At 37.1% G+C, this 6,540-nt stretch overlaps 1 pseudogene; it reads right to left on the bottom strand.

Annotated features, from left to right (window-relative positions):
• Positions 1 to 3,784: 3,784 nt before the first annotated feature.
• On the bottom strand, positions 3,785 to 4,447 carry LOC101030462 (nuclear cap-binding protein subunit 2-like; annotated as a pseudogene).
• Positions 4,448 to 6,540: the final 2,093 nt, after the last annotated feature.

Genomic DNA, 6,540 nt, shown 5'->3' with positions numbered 1-6,540 from the left:
AAATAAAACTTGAAACTGAACATCAGGAACTTATTGATCAATTAGAAAAAATCAAACTAGGAAAGGTTAAAGGGGACGCTTGCTTGTCCGTCACCCCTCCACCTTGTACCGGAGCCATACCTAGGCAGCGCCCTGTAACCATGGCGCCCTCCGGTACTGACCCTTCAGTGTCCACTGTTTTTCCAGTCACTGAAACCATGGACCAACAAAATAATGCCTGGCAGCATCCTAATGGATTTGATTTTAAGATCATAAAAGAATTAAAAACAGCGGTGGCACAATATGGTGCAACTGCCCCCTACACTACTGCCATTATAGAGTTTGTGGCCGAAAATTGGCTGACCCCCGGGGACTGGCAGACGTTAGCACGAGCCACACTCTCCGGTGGGGATTATTTATTATGGAAGTCGGAATATCATGAGTGTTGCAAAGAAACTGCTCGCCGCAATGCCCAAGCTAATAATAATTGGACTTTTGATATGCTAGCCGGCGAAGGCAATTTTGCCTCCAGTGACATGCAAATGCGAATGATGCTGGCCTGTATGCCCAAATACAGGCCGCGGGTATGAAGGCTTGGCAAAAGCTCCCCACAAAAGGGGATGTCAGCTCCTCCCTAACTACTATAAAACAAGGCCCCGATGAACCTTTCTCTGAGTTCATTCATCGCCTTCTTACAGCAGCGGGCAGAATTTTCCGGCAGTGCTGAAACTGGAACTGACTTTGTTAAACAACTTGCATTTGAAAATGCTAATGCTGCTTGCCAAGCCGCCATCCTATAAGAAAAAGACAGATCTTTCCGGCTACATCCGCCTTTGTTCTGATATAGGCGCCGCCTATCAGCAGGGCTTAGCAATGGCTGCCGCTTTACAAGGCTATACAGTCAAACAACTGGGCGCCAGACTGTCCCGTCCTGCAGGACAACAACGGGAGCTCGAAGGGAGGGAGTGGGGATGGATGGGCAGGAGACGCGAGAAATGGAGACAAGACAGGAGTCTGATCAAGTCTCATTTATTGAAGCTAAGTTCACAGCTTAAGTAAGCGCAGGCAGAGAGGCGGGGCAAGGGTAGCTTGCCGTTGGGAAATTCCGGCCTAAGTAAGTTTCAGTAGACTGAAACTTATCAGCAGGGAGTAGACTGAAACTTATCAGCTTATCAGCTGGGAGTAGACTGAAACTTATCAGCTTATCAGCTGGGAGTAGACTGAAACTTATCAGCTTACGCAAACCACAACATGGCTGAGCATGTCACAAAATGGCGGCTATTGCTGCCCACACTTTTTGGCATCAATTGAAATGATTACATAGTTTTTGTCCTTCATTACGTTCATATAATGTGTCACACTGATTGATTTGCATAGGTTGAACCATTTTTGCATCCCTATAATAAATTCCACTCAGACATAACCACTGATCTTTTTAACATGTTGTTGACTTTGATTTGCTAATATTTTATTGAACATTTTCATATCAATATTCATCAGTGGTATTGGTCTGTAGTTTTTCATTTTTTAGATGTACTACCTTTGTCTGGTTTTAGTATCAGGATAATACTGGCCTTATAGAAATAGTTTAGAAGTATTCCCTGCTCCTTTATTTTAAGAGTTTTAATAGGATTGATACTAGTTCATGTTTAAAAGTTTCATGGAACTCAGCACTGAAGCCATCATGTGAGGGCTTTTCTTGCTCTGGGAGACTTTATATATTACAGTTTTAATCTCTTTACTTGTTATTATTGGTCAGTTCAGGTTTTAGATTTCTTTGTGATTTGATCTTAGTAGATTGCATGTGTCAAGGAAATTATCCTCTTTTTTTCTAGATTTTTCAATTTATTGGCATATAGTAGCCACAAATGATCCTTTAAATTTCTGTACTATTGATTGTAATGTCTCATTTTTTATCTCTGATTTTATATACTTAGGTCTTTTCCCCTTTTTTTCTAAGTTAGTCTGCCTAAGGTTTTGTTAATTTTATTACTCTTTCCAGAAAAATAACTTTTTTCATTGATATTTTGTACTGTTTTCTTCACTTCAAATTTATTTCTGCTTTGATCATTATTATTTCTCTTCTCCTACTAATTTTGGGCTTGGTTTCCACTTGCTTTTTTAGTTCTTTAAGATGTGTCATTATGTTGTTTATCTGAAATTTTTCTTGTTTTTTTGATGTAGGCACTTACAGCTATAAACTTCCCCCTTAGTACTGCTTTTGCTTTATCCCATAGGCTTTGCTATGTTATGTTTTCATTATCATTTGCATGAAGAATTTTTTAATTTCTTTTTTCTTTAGTTTGTCCAACTTTATTGAAACGTGTTACAGAAGGCAATTCAAATAAAAGCACTGTCTACTGTAGAAATCTGAGTTATGTTTTACTCAGATTATAAAAGAATATAAATTACGCTAGTTTAAACTACAGTGTAAAGGAATTTTAAAAATGAACAGTGTCTCCTCATTAAATGTTTGCAAAGTTTCTTCCTAAGCACTTACAAGTAGATACAGCTCTTTTAAAAATTCAAATTTTACAGTCACTTTAACATGAGAGACGTTCATACTAAGGTACTTCAGCCCCAACTTTCACAGACCATTGGAAGTTAGAAGGTATTTTGTTGCTAAGTGAAAAAAATTCACGTTTTTCATATCAGGGAAAATTATACTAGACTAACAGTTTTAAATGAGCAATAACTCACATATATTAGAAAGAAATCACCTCTTGCCTTACAGACACAAAATAAATTCTTTAGACTCCCCTTCTCTGTAGAGACCATTAACTCACTGTGAAGGCTTGAGCCTCAGTAAGTATAATTTGAGGAAAAAAATAAAACCGACTTCACCACAAGAAATGGCTAAAAGAGGCATCTCCTGCAGGAAACTTCTGTGATTACCTATGTTAAACATTCAATCTTCAAGCTCCTTTTTAAAACTTACTCCATTCTCAAAACCACTGAAAATGAAAAGAATAAATGTGATGGTCCTCATGTCAAGGAAGTGTTCATTGTCTCTTGATATTTTATCCCATTTACTATTGACAATGTCTCCCATACTCCTGAAATTATTTAGAGGTTCTCTCTATGACAAACTCTTGGTTTTTTTAGCTTTAGGTATAACACTGACGTCTTTTGAAAAATGTGCTAGTAAATACTCAAGTTCTGGCCTCATTTCCTGATGTGTAAAGCATGAAAGCAGGGCTGTCCTGTGTAGACTGCTTTTGTACCAACTGTTTAGGAAGGTCCTTGACCTCTAAGCTTTCCTTTAGAGATTAACATTCATAGAAAACAAATTCTATTGTCAAACACCTGTTCCTAATTCAGTGCAAAGCAATACAACATGGCACAACTCCATTTGTTTTGTTTTATGTTTTGCTTTGTAGAGAAGGTGGTCTTGCTATGTTGCCCAGTCTGGTCTCAAACTCCTAGCCTCAAGCTACCCTTCCTCTTCAGCCTCCCAAAGTATTGGGATTCCAGGTGTGAGCCATGCCTGGCCCCATCTCCAATTATTAGGCTTTATCTCATGCAAACTTAAAATTTAAAAAATAACTCCAGGCCCCAATGTAGATCATGAACCTATTTAAGACTCAATATGGTAAAAACCAATTTTTTAATTTTTCTAGTCTTCCTAAAAGAAGTGTAGTGGTTTTGGCTAAAGATTAATCAACATTGTAGATCTAATCCTTTGTCAAAGAACATAATTTCTGACCTGATAACAAAACTATTCTGATAATCCAACACATGGCCAAGATTCTCAGACAAGAATTAAAGGCATTCTTTTGGTTTCTGTCCTTTAATAACTTTCAAAGGAAAATCATGAAGAGACTTCCAGCTCAGTAAAGGCACTGATCAAAGCTTGGCAAAAATGAGCTTGTTTGCAGAATTTAGGTGAAGTTCCTCAACAAATCCAGCAGGCCAAAGGAGTTTTTTCACTGATGGAGCTCTCTCCTCTCACTGTTCCCGTGCCAATTTTCCATAGCTTCCTCTCCCAGCATCATAGTCCCTCCTATACTCATCCTGTACCTGGCCCCCACATTGCCCACGGACGCACTGCCTGCCCTCCTTAAAGCCTGCATCCCAATCTGTGTGAATGATTCAGTCATCCAGACGAGTTCCATTTATGTACTGCACAGCATTTTTGGCATCTGCTCATGAGTAATACCCCATGAAACAGAACTTATGTGCTGTTTTCTTCAATTTATCCAGACCCATAATGATTTTATTTATGTCACCACTTTTGCTGAAAAGTTCATAGATTTGTTCTTCAGTTGTGTAAAAAGAAAGATTTCCAACATATAATGTACAGCTTTTCTTCAATAATTTTTCTTGTTTTTCATTGTCACCCTGGAAGTGCTGGTCCCAGTACTGGCTCAGCTCCCGGTAGGAGTTGTTGCACAGCGCCTTCAGGAGGCCACCGGACATAGTGCAGAGAAGCAGATGAGGATATGGCTCCTAGCACTGAAATTTTTAAATTTCCTTCTAAATTTCTTCTTTAATAACCCATTGGCCATTCAGTAGCATATTGTTTAATTTCCATTTGTTTGTATAGTTTCCAAAATTCCTCGTTATTGGTTTCTACTTTCATTCCATCATGGTCAGAGAAGATGCTTGATTTTATTTCAACTTTTTTTTGAATTTTTTAAGATTTGTTTTGTGACCTAACTTACGGTCTATCCTTGATAATGACCCATGTACTGAGGAAAAGAATAAGTATTCTGCAGCCACTGGGTGAAATACTCTGTAAATATCTACTGAGTCCATTTGGTCTATAGTGCAGATTAAGTCTGATATTTCTTTTTTGGATTTTCTGCCTAGAAGATCTGTCAAATGCTGAAAGTGGGATGTTGAAGTCACCAGCTATTTTTTTTATTGGAATCTATCTCTCTCTTTAGCTCTAATAATATTTGCTTTATACATCTAGGTGCTCAAGTGTTAGGTGTATATGTATTTACAATTATTATATTGCTGCTTAGTTAGCCCTTTTATCATTATATAGTGACCTTCACTGTCTCTTCTTATAGTTTATTTCTTGAAATATGTTTTCTATGATAAAAATATAACTACTATTGCTACTGTTTCTTGGGTTTTGTTTGCATGGAATACCTTTTCTCATGCCGTTATTTTCAGTCTATGTATGTCTTCATAGGAAACGTTTGTATGTAGGCAACAGATGATTGAATTTTGTTTCCTAATTCATTCATCACTTCATGTATTTTTTAAACTGAGGATTAAAGTAATGTGAAGGTAACTAATAAAAAATACAGTCCATTTCATCAAATCAGTGCAAGAAATTAAAACACAGATTAGGAAATTATTACTAATATAACACAAGTTAGAAAAAAGTTCAAAGCAAGTTAAGAAAAAGCATACAAAATAAGGAAAAAAATGGAGGAAATAAGTGCACATATAGAACTAATAAAGATAATATAAGTGAACTAAGATGAGCCACGGAAGGACAAAGTTCATCAGAGTGGAAAAATAGTCATTGAGTTCATTACATCCTTTTTCCTGACATCTCTGCTGATGGTATCTTGACCCAGAGACATGGCATGTCACTTATGTTAGCTAGGAGGGAAGGCTACCTACTATGCATTTCGGGACCACTGTATTTCAATGTAAATAACGTAAATATAGGTCATAGGGTTTTAAGTTAGGTTTATCTAGAGAAACATTCTTGGGAAATGAAAAAAACTGATATCAAAAGTCCATTATCCCCTCCCCAGTTAGCAGTAACCAATATAATTCATATTTAAATTATTAAATTGAAATTGGATAATGGCAATTGTGTGTATGTGTGTGTGTATGTGTACACACACACACACATATATATGTAAATTTGAATGTCACACTAATTGTATTGCTGATACTATCAAATAATTTTCTGGATCCAGTTAAAATGTTTTTTTTAAGGTACATTTTACCCATACTTCACTTTCATACCTCCTATTATTTAGTCCTGTGGCTGATTATCTGTGTTTTAATGTTTATACACATATAAACATTAGCCTCTTTTGTTCACTAAATGTTATGTTCCATGGCAGGCGTCCCCAAATGAGAGGAGCACAGTATGTGGCGGCCCTCCAACAGTCTGAGGGACAGTGAACTGGCCCCCTGTGTACAAAGTTTGGGGATGCCTGTTCCATGGAGTCCAAATATATATATTTTTTTCTCCCTACTGCAGAGCTTTGTTCACAATGGATGGCCTTTTCATTTTTATACAGGGAGTTAATAACAGAAATGCCAGGGCTGGTGGCAGGGTGTCCACCAAAAAGCCTCATGCTCTGTAAGAACTGCTCTGTTTCTATAAGCAAGTACCACCATCAGAATGATTTACTTACCTTGACTCTACATGGGATTATACCCATGGGAATGAATAGACATAAAAATCCTAAATAATGGCAGTAAATTTGCCTAGAAATTATGTATGTGGGTCATGTAATGTTTGGGCATACCTTAAATTCATCATAATAGGTTTGGATATCTTTTCACAATAATTTACGTAGAAAAACACATTCAGATTTTCACTTCCTCAGATAACACAATTCTGTCAAGAGAAGGATTAGT

The sequence above is a fragment of the Saimiri boliviensis genome, chromosome 10 (genome assembly GCF_048565385.1).
Source record: "Saimiri boliviensis isolate mSaiBol1 chromosome 10, mSaiBol1.pri, whole genome shotgun sequence".
Taxonomy (NCBI): Eukaryota; Metazoa; Chordata; class Mammalia; order Primates; family Cebidae; genus Saimiri; species Saimiri boliviensis.
Note: the sequence above shows the minus strand (reverse complement) of the source record. Positions and strands in the feature narration are given on the sequence as shown.